Source organism: Camelus dromedarius, chromosome 21, assembly GCF_036321535.1.
Source record: "Camelus dromedarius isolate mCamDro1 chromosome 21, mCamDro1.pat, whole genome shotgun sequence".
Classification (NCBI taxonomy): Eukaryota; Metazoa; Chordata; class Mammalia; order Artiodactyla; family Camelidae; genus Camelus; species Camelus dromedarius.
In genome coordinates this window covers 27,063,294-27,078,807 of record NC_087456.1, presented here as the reverse complement: position 1 = coordinate 27,078,807, position 15,514 = coordinate 27,063,294, and the positions used below count along the sequence as shown (strand labels likewise).

Below are 15,514 nucleotides of genomic sequence, written 5' to 3'. Positions count from 1 at the left end.
TCTAAGACCAGAGGACTCCCCCCACCCCAGCCCAGTCCCCGTGCCCTAACTCTGCCCTCACTCTTTGCCACTTTCCCAGGCACTTAAGTCTCTATCCAGGAAGGGGGAGGGGAGAGGTGTTTCAAGAACAAATCTCATGGAAATGAGAATTTACCAGTGTCTCAAGCACACACGCGCTGACAGTTTTGCAGTCATGGTTAGCAAGTCTACAAGAGGGGGACAGTACTCATGGTTGTGTTATGAAAGGAGGGGTGGCTTTTTTTTCTCTCTCCAAGAGTCTCTAAACAAGTGAAGGGGGAAGGGGGAGCAATAGAGATTTCCACCAGGACTGCAAATCAAGGGTGCCCCAGATGCAAAGGTCTGTCTCCAGATGTTGATGATAAGGATTTGGACCAGTTACCTTGGCAGGGTCAGAACTGCAGCAGGTTAAGCAGGTGAGTCGTCGGGGATTTTAAAGAAGCCGAAGCCGGGTGCTTTGGCTAGGAAAGTCTACCAAACCCCCATGCAGGAACATTGCACATCTTACACACGCCTCCTTTCACTGGGCTCCCGCGACCTCGGCAGGCGAGGGGGTGCCGGCCGGCGCGCCGGGGCCAAGGGCACGGCCCCCCGCTCGGCCCCCGCGGGCGCGGGGCCGGCCTGGCCCCCGGGGTCCGCGTCCCGCGCGGCTGTGCACTCACCGAGCCGGGCGGCCAGGGGCCGAGGGGCGCCCGCCGCTAGCCGGAGCGCCCGGGCGCCTCCCTTTGCTCTTGGTAGCGTCGGTCCGCACTCCCTGTGACCCAGGACGTCATGATGCCTGTCTGTTTTCTCAATGATAACTTGGCAGAAGAAGAGAGAGGCTGCCAGGTTCTCCTCGGGTGGCTGCGTGGTATGTGCACGTTTCTGTTTGCATGCGTTCCGCTCTCTCCCTTTTGCAAAATAAATATCTATATTTCCCCCCCAAAAAAATGCCCGGCACTGTCATGATTTGATGGCATTATTGCGTTGGCATAATTGACGCCTCTGGGTGTGTATTTATTTGTGTCTGTGCGTGTGGGGGTTTTGTGTGGGGGGGGGGGATTTTTTTCCCCTTTAAATCCTGCTGCCGCCGCCGCCGCCGCCGCCGCCGCCGCAGCCGCTGCGAACGGAAAGCAAGCATGCGTTCATCTTTTGTCTTTCATTTTACCTTCAGGGTGACATTCAGTGCCAACTGCTCCCTTTTGACCGTCGCCAATCCCGGCTGGGCAAAATCGATTTTAAAACCTTGGGTGGGGGGAGGGGAAGGAAGAGCCCCCTCGGCCCGAATGCTGGGGTTTCCATTCCTTCCACTGCCGGACCCCGAACCTACCCGCCCCGCCGCCCACCCCTGAAAAACCATGTTCCCTTCTACCCACCGGGCCCAGGCAGAGACGCGGCACCCAGACGGCGAGGCGCATCCACCCAGGGCCAGACACTCCCGTTCTCGGCTCGCACTTGCTGACTCGCATCTCTCAGCTGTGTTCCCAGTGTGTAGGCCTCTCACAACTGGAGCTATTTTTGTCTCCTAGAGATGCTCTTTAAAGCCTTTTAAAAATGGGGAGGGGGCAGGGGAGGAAAAAAAAGAAAGACTAGCCCAAGCCCCTATTTGAGTGTCTCTCCTCTGGACACATCTGGAAATTTGGGGGAGGGGGGCTCCAAGCATCTGACCCACAAGGGGCGTTTAGAGGGGCAGAAAGGATAACTAGCTTTTATTTGAATTCTTTGACAACAGCAAGAAAACTTTTTTTTAAAAATACAAAGATCGTATTATTGCTGGTCATTCTCTGTATTTGTCATTACTATAATTATGTTCTCTAGAATGAGTAAGGAAGGTCTCAAGAATTATCTTTGATTTTTTTATGCAAACATAAGAATGTATTTTAGATGGTGTGGCCACATGGCAGGTGAAGCAGAGAGCATGTCTTTTTGTCATATTGAATTTGTGTTATTTGGACATTGTTTGGTATGTTTTATGTAGCCTCTGTTGACCATAATATTGTGCATCAATCACCGTGTATGCATTACCGAAAAATAAATATCTAGCATGAGGTTTGGCAAATAGTTTGCCCTTCTTTAACACTAATTCTCCATTTGGAGTAGTGGAATGGGCTTAGAAATTTTTTCCCCCAAGCCTCCTGCTGACCTTGGTCACCATCGTGTAAAGGTAAAGTCAGTCACTGTTCCCACTGATTCAGATTTCTAAAAGATAACAGCAGAAGCCAAGGTGGCAAAACCTAAAGCATGGAGGAGAGTGTCAAATCCAAAAAACAAAGCCGATTGGGAGAAAAACTTTTGAACCCATCCAAGACAATCTGCAGCTGCTTTAGGTTTAAAAATAGCTTACCTATTTGAGAGATTGGTTAAGTTTAATGAAAATGGCAAGGAATTTGTTAGGTCTTTTCCCTTTAGAGTCACAGACCAAGAATCACTAGCAAATTCCAGAAGGAAGACTTGGTAATTATGCAAAGACCAGACAGTCCGAACTGGAGAAGAGCCTAGCTAAAGTAAACCTCAGGAGGGTCTCAGGACCACTGAGCAGTAGATTCCAGAAGCAGAACTGTTCCTCGCCACCCTTATCAATTGGACACAGCTCTCTGGATCTCCTCATCAGTCTCCTTGGAATGGCCGGAGGATGAATTGGTGCAGTCTTGACTGGTGCTTAGAGGTCACCAGGGTCAAAGATGATTCTAAAGAAGACAGAGGTCTGTTTAGAACTCAAGGGTCTGTTTAGAACTCAAGGGGACATCATCTCCCAAGCTCCTGGTGACTTTTCAGTAACTATCCAAGAAGGGCTTGTTAATATTCAATCTACCAACCTGGTTCTCCAACTTTTTAACTTATTAACCTCAGAGCTGGACCCTTAAAGACCCACTGCAAAGAGTAAAAAAAAAAAAAAAAAAAAACCATTAAAATTTGTCTAACTTTAATCCCTTGAAATCCAAGGGGTTGTTGTTGTTTTGTTTTTTTGTTTTTTCTTTCAGACAAAAGCCTTCCGTGCTGTTTGTTATCAATCCACATGCCAGTGCAGGCAACCAAGTGGTTTCCTTCGCCAGGGGTGAGCTACCTGAGCAACTAGTAGAGTGTAGAGGTGAGGTACTCAGGTTCTCTCGAGGTCTGAATAGATCTCTTCTGAGCCCAGATTCTCTAAATCCAATTCTGCCTGAGAACAGTTCTCTGCTGTTTCAAATTCAGGCTCCTCCAACTACTCTCAAGTCTTTATTTCTGGCGTCACTCTAAATATAATAGTTAATATTGTTGCAGCGTATTCAGTTTAACTTCCCAACCAAACCAAAGGGCATACAAATGCTTACTAAGGTGGATGGAACACAACGAAGGCGTTGTTCTAAAGTGTACTTGTGCTTAGAACTTGTAAATCTAATTAAATCTTCTCAACAACAGTAGGAGAGAAGGATTCTCAGTATTCCCATTTTACCCAAGGAAACAGAAGCACAGAGAAGTTAAGTAATTTGTCCCAAATCACACAGTTGAGATTCAAATTCAGGTGTCGTGAGCTCTCATCATCAAGTTCTCTGCCTACTGACCTGCCTGACTATTTAACTTTAAGTTCCAACCGGTCATGGAATCTTGCAGCCATGGTTCAGTCAGACTGGTCACCCACTGCCCACCTCCCACCCTCTGTTAACTCCTATTCCAAAGTCATTGCCCGAGCTTTCAAAGAGGCCCTCCTCTGCCTCTTTGCTATCCAACCTCTATCCAATGGTCAAGGCCAAGTTCAAATCCTATTTCACCTCCAAAGCCATTATTTACTACTCTTGGGTGTATAATTCATTCTCTCTCTCTGTCCTACAATGTTCACGTCTACATATGACATAACTGTTTTTTAACTGTTTCTGGGGTTTGTTTTTGAATCTCTTCTTTGTCCCCACCCCATTCCTTTCTGACGGAGTATGTGTTTTTCTCCTGTCTCTTCTGGCTTGCCTGACAAAGTGCCAAGTACAACACTGGCTCTCATTAAGTAGCTGCTGATGCACTCGTTGACACAAACCTGCCCTTTGGAGAGCTCAGATGTCAATTTTCAATTTGTTGGAAATCCAAAGTTTTACATAGCAAAAGTTTTGTCCTTTTAACTGGAGAAATTGAAAACTTATGTCTCCCTGTTTCAGATGCACAACAGAAAATCCCGGTAAGATCAAAGGTGAAACTATTTAACCGGAGAAGCATATGCTGGTGAGGTAGAATTTAACGAGGAGGGGTGGAGAGAGGGAGGCTGGACAGATGTAAAATCGTAGTATTTGGAAAACAATCGTAAGCGTAACCATTATGACTTTTGGCTGTTATGAGCCTTTCTCTGCTGTATTTATAATTTTCTATGTCAATATATTATGTTTTCTGCTTAAAAAGGTAGGAAAAGAAGTAGGGACTGGCAGTCAGGAGACCTGTGGTCTTATCTTGGACCTGCTACTGATCAGCTGTGTGTGACCTCCAGCAAACGATTTAATTCTGGGCCTCAGTTTCCTTCTTGCACAAGGAGAGACTTAACCAATTTCCAGGGTTCCTTTAGCTCTAAGATTTTACAAATCTGTAACAGAATATGAGACAGGATGGGGCTGGGGTGAGAGAGAAAAAAAAGAGAGAGCGCTGGCATGCTCAGCCTAGTGGGACCAGTTTTTTGGAGGACACAAAAAATACACTGGGGCGCTCAGGTAAAGTTAACAAAGATCCTGTTCCTAACTTCTGAGTGTAGTTAAGGGTAGCTCAGAAAAAAAAAAAAAATCTGCACAAAAATACATGCAAATTTACCATTTCCAAGATGGTCCCTTTCCTGTGAGATAAAATGATTAATCACTGAGTGGACCAGGAGCCGACCACATCAGCCAAAATGTTATTAGTCATCACTCATGCTTGCCTGCAACCTGTTTTCTTTCTGCCACAATCAGATTGTCGTGCAGACCTCATTTGATGTAAATGGATTCAACCGTTTTTGCCTTGATATCTTGGACTCATGTGTAGCTTGAGTTCAATCATGAAGTTAGTTGAAGAGCACAGGTTTAGGACAAAGAGACCTGGGGGCTCGCACCAGAATGGGACCTCTTACCTGTTTCCCAGTGTAACTGACTTGGAGCGAGCCTCTCCCTGTGCACTGAAGACAGAACTCATTAACCCACTGACCTTCTCGTCAGGTCTTTGTGGGGATAAAATAAAAGAGCAGGAGTGAGAGCGCCCTTCCAAGACAGCAAAGCAGCATCACGCCAGACGTGCACGTTTTACACTAGAGCTGTCTTTCTGAGATAGTTTACAAACTTAGTAGAGCATATGAAGACATGCATTCAGGTCCCCAGGCTGAGGGTCTAAGTTGATTTCCACCACATCTAGCTAGTTATGGGACATCGCCAAGTCCTTTAAGTAGTTAAGGATGGCATCAGGATGACCATGCAGACCAACGGCCCTATCCGAGTCTATACTCAAAAGGCAAGATCCAAACTGTGGGCGAAGGAGTACAGCGAATTAAATCAATCAGGACCACGTTCATCACAACATTTATTCAAAATAGAAATGCAATCCATGCCTCTGACATGAAAGAAAGAAAACAATTTTATCTAAGGCAGGGATCCTCAACCCAGCTGCATGGTGGTCCTGGGGCTCCAGGGATGAATGAAGAACGTCCTGAAGTTGTAGACAAAACATACGTGTATGTATGAGTGCCTGTGTACTGTCTTCAAGAGAAGACTCATAGCTTTCATCACATTCTCAGAAGGGTTCATGACTTCAGAAAGGTTAAGAACCACTGATGTAAGAATAGTTTTTTTAAAAACTGAACTTAAAAGAGAATAACATTCATTTAAGCCAAATGTCATGCTGACTACAATGCGGAGAGTGTAGAATAATCACCAGTATTCAGAATGATGGCCCTGAGACACAATAAAAACTTCAATCATCAAAGAAATTTATTTTCAAGGTATTTTACTTAGCTGACAAGGGAAAATGGAGCAGCCTTTTAGAACGATTCGAATATTGAATTAAAATAAGAAGAGGTTTCTGGTTTGGTTTAAGCTGGCTGGACAATGCTTTGTGGGCTAAAACAGGTGAATTCGTGTGGGGAAATACTCATTGTTTTGGGGAGAACAGTTAAGATCCATGACAGCTGTTAGATACCAAAGAATGGGGGCTTCAGTGGAATTATGGCAATGGGGTGGGGGGTGGGCCGAAGGATGGAAGGGGTATTTGGCAGGAAGATGGAATCAACAGACTTTGGTGTCTGGCTTGGACAACTGAATTAATGATAGGATTTTAAGGAGGTACAAATAAAGGCTCTGTTAAGAAAATAATAAATTTGGTTGGGGATATGCTAGGTTTAAAAGCTATAGAATGGCCAGATTCTACCGGCCTTGGGAAAGATTTAGAAGAGATCTGTGGCTAGAGAAATTTATTTGAGAATCATTAGTGAATCGGCAATGGCTGACCCTGGTAATAAAGATGGGGGAGGAAATTACGAATGTAAAGAATTTAGAAGCATCTGAAATAAAACTGCACTTTTTTGGAATAAAATCTAATTTGTAAAATCTGAAATTATGTAACACCCAAGGCAAGTGAGTGTTGGTGATTTTAAATATTTATGGACACCTGTCTTTGTACCATAAATTTCTGAGAGCACCATACATCTCAGACTTTATTTTACACCTGGGGTTTTCTGGAGTTCTTTCATTCCAAGGCTCTAATTTCGTTTGAGATACTCGCTCCCTTGGTTCAGAAGGGAGAAAGTTTTCCTTGGCAACCAGGTTCAACTGGAAAAAAATAAAGATGTCACCTGATGCTACAAGTTACCAACTCTGTTCTCAGCTGTGTATCCCTGCCAGATGCTGAACGAGCAGGGGAAACTCAGTGTCATGGAAAAGAACGCCGAAGCTGGAGTCAGGTGCACGAGTGTGAATCTAATCTCTGCCTCTTGTGGCTTGTGCAAACCTGGGCAAGTCATTCAACTTCCTACAAGCTGGATTTCCTCCCCTAATGACTTCCCTCTTGCCCTCTGGGAGTGATCCTTTGAGCATCGACATTTAGGTCATTGCCAGAGGGGCGCAAGAGTGAGCCCAAACACAGATTTCAAACGTCACCTTGATGAACTCCTCCAGGATGCCATTCCCCCCAGCCGGTGACAGACCAGCGTGGTCCAGCATGCCTTCTTCCCTACCTCCATCAACACACTCTATGACGACACTCACACATTAATTATTGTTAATACATCTGTCTTTGCTGCTCACTGTAACTGACTTTAGTGTAAGATGTTTTAGCTCTCCTTTTACTCTTAGTATCTAGCACACAGTAGGTGCTCCATAAATGTTAAATGAATAAATTGTTATCAAGGGAGAGCATTTGCCGGCATCTGTTCCTATTCCACGAAGTCTTCAGCTGATCCGGGAAGTGGAAAAAGCCGGGCCAGCCTCACTCACAGGCCCTAAGCAATTGGGTGCTTTGCTTATAAGGGGCCTCTTTCAGAAAACTCCTACTGTACTGTTTATTAAGCTAACTTACGTGTCCAGTTATTATAAGAGAACAAAGTATGTCATTTTCCAATCATATTTAAGCTTAAAATGCAAAACTGCCCCTCCCTCCAAAAAGATGGAACACTGACTTCATTTGATACTGATCTATAAATATGCATACCAGGTTTTACCAGAAAGCTGAGGAGAGGGGGAGAAAAGAGGGTGAGAGAGGGCACTGTGAACCTTAAAAAAAAGTTGAATAGCTTTCACAGTGTGGTGGAAAGGACCTCAAAAAAATAGGACTGATGTCCTATTTCAAATTCCTTAGAAAATATCTAAAGCTCTCTTTTCTCAGTTATTGCATCTTTAAAATGGAATCATATAATTTAAGAATCAGAGTTATTGGGAAGATGAAATGCATATGAAGACATAATGCCCTGTCCAGACAGGAAGCTGATAAAAGCTAGTCCCGCCCCCCTCCTTTTCTTCCTTCTTGCCTGTTTACCTTCCCAGAAGAAAAAAAAGAATCTAATTCATTGATTTGCAACAATGATCAACTTGGACGCTTTTCTCTTGGCCAGGCTGCTAAAAGCGGATCACGGGGATTAGCTTAAATCAGTGGTTTCCAAACTTTGCTACATACTGGAATCACTTGGAAATCTTTTAAAAGCTTTCCTGATGCTCAAATCCCATCCCACAGCAATTGAGTCAGAATGTCTGAGGGTTGGAGCCAGGCCACAGGATATTTTCAAAACTCCCAAGTGATTCCAGCGTGCACCCAAGTTGGGGAACCGCTGCCTAGGGTGGAGAAGTGGGCTTGTGACGTGTTCATTTAGCTGATTGGAGCCTGATTCTAGTAAGGCCCAAGTTTTGGATTCTGGTCCCGGAGGTCAGCTCTTCAGTCTCTCCCAGACCCAGAGGGCTCATGCTGTCTCCTCCAGTGCTCCTTTGGCAAGCTCTTTACAAACGAAACCTAGACAGAGTGATACCATGGACTGACTCACCCCAAGTTCCAAAAAAGCAAATTAAAAAAAAAAAAAAAAGCACATAAAACACCTGTATTTGTAGGACTTTACAATTTGGAAGGTGCTTTAACCCCTTATGTAACGTTCACAGTAACCTCGCAGAGTTGGCATTATTATTACACCCAATTTATAGATGATGAAACCAAAAATAAGGATAGCTCCATTTGCCCAGAAACCAAGTGGCAGAGGTGAGTCTCACACTCAGTCCAGGGATCCGGAATGGATACTTTCTTCCTGGACCCCTCCTCCTTAGAAGCCCTGCTGATCATCAGTCGGCAGGACCATATCCAACCACATTTAAAAGCTGGTTCAAAGCCCTGGTAGCTACTCTGGCTTGTGGGGAAAGAAGGGAAGGGGAAGGGGGAGGGAGGGAGGGAGGAAGGGAAATATTTGTAAGTGTGTTTGAGTGAAACAGGTTTCTTTCATAAGTTTGTTTTCTATGTCTGTAAATCACTATGCTGCACATCAGAAATTAACACAACATTGTAAACTGACTATACTTCAACAAAAAATAATTTAAAAATAAAATTTATGTAGATTTCTTTAAAAAGATTTCTTCCCAGCAGAATTTTTTAAATAGGAAAAACAGCTCTTGCAGCTTAATATCAAAAAAACCAGGCAAGCCAATCAAAAATGGGCAGAAGATCTAAATAAATGTGTCTTCAAAGAAGGGACCCAAACGGCCAACAGGCACTTGAAAAGATGAAACCTCCTACACTGTTGGTAGGAATGTAATTTGGTGCAGTCACTAGGGAGGACAGTACAGAGGTTTATTAAAAAACTAAAAATAGACTTACCATATGATCCAGCAATCCCACTCCTGGGCATATATCTGGAGAATGCTGTAATTTGAAAATATACATGCATTCCAATATACTGTCCAGAGCACTATTTATAATAGCCAAGACATGGAAATAACCTAAACATCCACTGACAGATGAACAGATACAGAAGACAAAGTATATATATGGAATACTACTCAGCCATAAAAAGGAATGAAATAATGCCACTTGCAGCAACATCTGTGGACCTAGAGATTATCATATTAAATGAAGTAATTCAGACAGAGAAAGACAATATCTTATGATGTCAGTTATATGTGGAATCTAAAAAAAAATTACAAATTTTATTTATAAATCAGAAATAGATTCCCAAACATAGAAAACAAACTGTGATTACTGGGGGGAGAATGGGGGGGATAGATTAGGAATTTGGAATTAATAGATACACATTACTATATATAAAACAGGTAAACAACAAGGACCTACTGTATAGCACAGGGAACTGTATTCAGTTTCTTATAATGAGCTATAATGGAAAAGAATCTGAAAATACATATATATGTATGTATATGTATAACTGAATCTCTTTGCTGTACACATGAAACTAATATTGTAGATCAATTACAAATCAATAAAAAATAAGCATTATTAAGAAAAAGTCAAAAAAAAATTCAACAACAACAAAAAAAGATGTGTTAGAGGAATGAATGAAGGGCCAAACAGAAACGTGCCTGGAAGAATTCAAATGAAGGTACCTTCTCCACAGGTATGGCTCCTTTCAGGAAATCTTTTCTAATTTTAGTTATCACTCACAAGGATCTAATGAAGTGGATATGATCCCTACCTTATAGAAAGAGACAATGAGAATTAAAGCAATTAGACCTGTAAGCAGAGCAAGAAATTGGTTAAGCCCAAAGATTGTTAACCTGGAATGGATTCTTTTTAATTTTCTACATAATTATTGTGAGGTAAAGTATATACAGTGGGTATTTCCAACAGTATCTGTGAAATCGAATATAAATGTGAATTGCCATGAATTAATTGCACAGAGGACTAATATATCAGGCCAGGAAGCTATTTTCCATCTACCAAGCCAGACCAAGCTGAGATATAAAACTTCAGCAGACCATCTGATCTAACAATGTTAACAGCTGCCTGGATTGAGATTCTCCATAGGTTAAATCATATTCTGAGAAATGTTCTATAGAATTCGAAGGGAGGTCAGCCTGTAGTAACAGGTGTTAGCTGGGTCCCCCTCCCCCCCTTCACAAAGGCCCTACTATGTAATAACAATGCTTGGCATCCAGGTAGAGCTGTTCTCTGGTAAAGGTCAAAGTGCTGTGAACAATTCAAATATGAGCAGGGATGATGATGGTTCACGAAACTCAGAAAATGACCCAATTGACCGATTCCACCCCAAACACAGAGAGTGGAGAATACTCCGTAATAATGTCGGAGGAATGCTCTGCTCCTCTGTTTTCCTTTTTATCCGGAAAAACCACACGTATGAAGGGATACTCTTTTCATAATAAAAGTGGTATTTATTAAACACACCAGAAACTGCAAATCCAAATGAGCATTTCCCTACAAAATAGTCACTTGGGGAGTCTGTGTAATTACCTCTGCGATCCTGCGATTGCTCTAAACATTTTGGGAATTCCTCTTTTAAAATCACCTTCATAGCTGTTTTAGGACTCACACAAGAAAACCAATATCGTTCCTTTATGGCTGCACTTTATGCAACCAAAAAAAAAAAAAAAAAAAAAAACCTGAACCCAGGCAAATTGTTTGGTCAATGTCGTGGGTCACAAACTGGCTGCCCATCAGAATCTCCCAGGCATTCGTTAGGGCCACAGCTGCCAGGCTGACCCCGATAAGCTTTGCAGGGGGTCAAGGCTGGGAACTGGGAGTCTGTTTTTAGGACATTACCCCAGGTGATTCTGATGCATCCGGTTTTAGGTTTTGTGTGCGTGCGTGTGTGTGTGTGTGAACTGTGGGTTTGAGTACCCTGCTGTTAGGACAGCCTGAGCCAATGAACGTTCCTCTACTGTATGCCCACAAAGCCTAAACCTCTAGCATCCGATTGTTCATTCACTTCCCCAAAATCAACTGAGTCCTTGCTATTTTGTTTTACAAAGAGGAACCGGTTGGCAGTAAGAAGTGGGGTAAAAGAATGCGGATGCTTAGGTCAAAAATATTCCTATTGGACACATCCTCTTTCTCACTATGCTCTCTTGGCCAACTTCATAGCTTCATTCTTTGCCTTGGAGATAGTCCAAAAAAGAATTAAGAGTGTAGACTCCAGAATAAAACTGCCAGGAGTCAAACCCTCACTGACTAGTTAATCGGGTGACCTGGATATCTGTTCTGGGCCTGACTTCCCTGTCTGTGAGAGGTCGCTAACCACAGCACCTTTCTCCTGGGGATTCTGAGAGTGTTAAATGAGATAATGCATGAACAATGTTTAGCACAGAGCTCATAGTTTTCAATAAATATTAAGTGCTATCATTTTTAAACTCAATGCTAATAATTCTTAAATCATAAAATTCTACATCTGAAATCCTAGCCTCTTTGCTTACCAACAATACATAGATAGTCATCACCATTTCAAACCGACTAGATACAAACTTGAATTAAATATTGGCCCAACTTCTCAAATTTATTCCAACTGTTTTGGTCCCAATCTTGGTTTAGCGTATCAATTATCTGTAGGGTCATTCAGTCTCAAAACCAAATTTATCTCAGATTTTTCCCCTACCTTCCTTAGTCTATCTCCCAGGCCAGCAGACACATATCCACCCACATGCATATGTACTTAGTTATAAATTCATGTTGATTCTACCTCAACAATTGTTCTTTCCACTCTTGTGTGTGTTTTAAATTTTTTATTAAGATGTTGCTGCATGCCAGTTCTACATGTTGTACGTGCATCATATAAATCTTACAACAACTTTATGAATTAAGTGCTATTATTGTTTCCACTGTAAAGATGTAAAAACTGAGGCACAAAGAAGTAAGGAAATTTGCTGGGGTTCAACCAGCAAGTAACTCTAGGCACTGAGAGTCAGTCCTAAGCAGGACCCAGGGCTGTGCTCTTCACCAATACACAGATCTGATGCTAATATTTTAAAGATAATTGTACGGTATACCCTCACAACAATCCTAGGACACAGATGCTGTTAAAACTTCTCTTTTGAAGATGAAGAAACTGGGGCCCCCAGAATATGAGCTGCCACTTCTCAAGTCTAGGTTTCTGTTGGGTGTTGCACAGACTAATGAAATTACCTCCCAACCCTTCTCTGCACCTCCCAGTTGAAATTTTGCCAATTACTCTACCCTCAGATTTCAGAATAATCTTTCCAAAGCTTAGTTCTTATCATTTATTCTTTTAAAAGTATTTATTAAAAGCCAACTCGATTCCAAGTAAAATTTTTCTAATCCATCATTCACACATCCAAGGTATATCTGACACAGTGCTGTCTACAAGAAGCTCTTAGTCTTTGGAGGAGGCTGATAGGTTAACAGATAATTTCTATAACATGTGCACAAAAAGGGGTCCCTAACGTAGCATGGCATGGGATGGGATCAAAGAAGGCCAAGCATGAGCTTAGATGATTAATAGAGTGGGCCAGGCAGCTGATAAGGTAGAGAAAAGGAGAAGAAAGAAGTGAGGTCCTTGATGAATGAAACTGAAGGAGACACAAATAAATGGAAAGATATCCTGTGTTCATGGACTGGAAGAATACTGTTAAAATTTCCATACTATGCAAAGTCATCTATAGAACAACACAGTTCCTATCAAGAACTTTACAGCAATAGAAAAAAATTCTAAAATTTATATAGAAACACAAAAGACCCGAAATAGCCAAGACAATCCTGAGAAAGAAGAAAAAGCTGGAAGCATTACGCTTCTTAATTTCAAGCCATACAGCAAAGCTATAGTAGTCAAACAGTATGGTACTGGTATGAAACCAGACACATAGACCAATGGAACAGAACCAAGAGCCCAGAAATAAAGCACACATGTACAATATAAAATAAGGGAGCCAAGAACACTCAATGGAGAAAAGACAGTCTCTTCAAATGGTGCTGGGAAAATTAGATATTCACATATAAAAGAATGAAACTGGACCCCAATCTTACACCACTCACAAAAATTAACTTGAAATGAATTAAAGCTTTAAACGTAAGATCTGAACCCATAAAACTCCTAGAAGAAAACATAGGGGAAAAGTTCCTTGACATTGGTCTTGGCAATGGTTACACAGATATGACACCCAGAGCACAGCCAACAAAAGCAAAAATAAATTACATTAAACTAAAAAGCTTCTGCAGAGAGGAAAAAAAAAAAAAAGATCAACAAAATGAAAAGGCAACCTATTGAACGGGAGAAAATATTGCAAACCACATTTCTGATAAAAGTTAATTCCCAAAATATATGAGGAATTCATATAACTCAGTAGAAAAAACAAACAATCCAATTTAAAAATGGGCAAAGAACTTGAATAGACACGTTTTCAAGGAAGATATTCACATGGTCAACAGGTACATGAAAAGGTGTTTGATCAATGTCACTAATCATCAGGGAAATAAAAATAAAAACTACAATAAGATATCACCTCACACCCGTTAGAATGGCTATTAGCAAAAGAAATAAAAGATAACAAAAGTTGGCAAGGATGTCAAGGAAAGGGAACCCTTGTACATTGTTGGTAGAAATAAACGTAAATTGGTGTGGCCATATGGAAGACAATACGGAAGTTCCCTGAAAAATTGAAAATAGAACTACCTTAAGATGCAGCAGTTCCATGCTTGGGTATGTACCTGGAGGAAGGGCACCCACCATCTTGAAGAGGTACCTGCACCCCCATGTTCAGTAAAGCATTATTTACAGTGGCCAAGACGTGGAAACAATCTAAGTACCATCAATGGATGAATGGATAAAGAAACTGTGATATATAATACATATAATAATTATTATATATATAATTATTAATAATCAGCCATAAAAAAGAATGAAATCCTGCTATTTGCAACAACAGAGATGAATCATGAGAGCAATATGCTAAGTAAAATGAGTCAAAGACAGAGAAATTCTATTTATATGTGGAATACAAAAACACAGAACTCATAGAAACAGAGAACAGACTGGTGGTTGCCAGTGGCAAGGGGTTGGGGGGTGGAGGGAAATGGGCGAAGGTGGTCAAAGGGTAATGCGCTTCCAGTTATAAGATGAGTAAGTCCTGGGGATGTAATGGATAACACGGTGACTACAGTTAACAATGCAGTATTGTATATTTTAAAGTTGCTTAGAGTGTAGATCTTAAAAGTTCTCACTATCAAAATAAAAAAAACAGTCACTATGTGAGATGATGGATATGTTAACTAATCTTACCGTATTAATGATTTCGCAATACACACACACATCAACACATTACACTATACACCTTAGACTCATACAATGTGATATGCCAACTGTATCTCAATAAAGCTGGAAAAAATTAAAATTAGAAAAAAGAGAGAGGAGAGAGAGAGAAGGCTTTCTTGGCAGAGGAGGAAATAAGCTATGAGGAGGAGACTAAAAAATTCTGTGTTGTTCAGCGTGGCTCCTGCCATTCTTTGCTGAAGGGTGTAAGGACATAGTCTGGAAGGCTTGAGTTGGAGATGTGTCTTGATTTACACATAAGCACACAGTTTTGATGAGTTTACTACTGTGCGTGTTTATCCGGGCTTGCTTGGCAGAGGTGGGGGGCGGGGGTGCTGATGAGAACGACAGGGGCTAAAGCATCCTCCCGCCATCAGTACTGCTGGATCCGAAACCTGAAGCAGGGAGACTGAGGGCTCCCCAGCCAGGTCCCGGAGTCCAGGGGCCATGCTGCAATGGGCAGCAGCTGAAGGACTTTAAAGAGGAGTGACATGACTGTACTTATGTCAAAGGACGGATTACGTGGGTGAGTAAGGCCACTCCCTGCCTCATAAACTTAAAGTGGCTTCCTCACGCCCCAAGAGGGAAGTGTAATCTCTTCAGCAGTCCCAGGGAGAAACGCCCAGGACAGGAGGCGCCTGTGTATTTACTCTGTTCAGAAAACAGCAGGCAGACCCACGTGGCTGAAGCAAAATGATGGGTGGGACAGGGTGGGACACGGTGGGACACTAGAAAATGACAGGGGAAGAGATCAGATAGATGAGAGCCACTGGGGGGTTCTGAGCAGTGAAGCAACCTGATCTGACCTGTCTTGAAAAAAATCCCCCTTTGCTGTGATCCCAGATG

The 15,514-nt window shown here is 42.2% G+C and overlaps 1 protein-coding gene across 4 annotated transcripts in view; it reads right to left on the bottom strand.

Annotated features, from left to right (window-relative positions):
- Nucleotides 1–15,514, bottom strand: part of ESRRG (estrogen related receptor gamma) — a 579,813-nt gene that overhangs the window by 532,010 nt on the left and 32,289 nt on the right. The window contains exon 1 of one of the 4 annotated variants that reach the window (XM_031438383.2): nucleotides 681–785. The exons of the other annotated variants lie outside the window; for them this stretch is intronic. The gene's annotated coding sequence lies outside the window, so the exon portion shown is untranslated. Of the gene's footprint in view, nucleotides 1–680; nucleotides 786–15,514 lie in introns of those variants that run through there. 4 annotated transcript variants of the gene reach the window in all.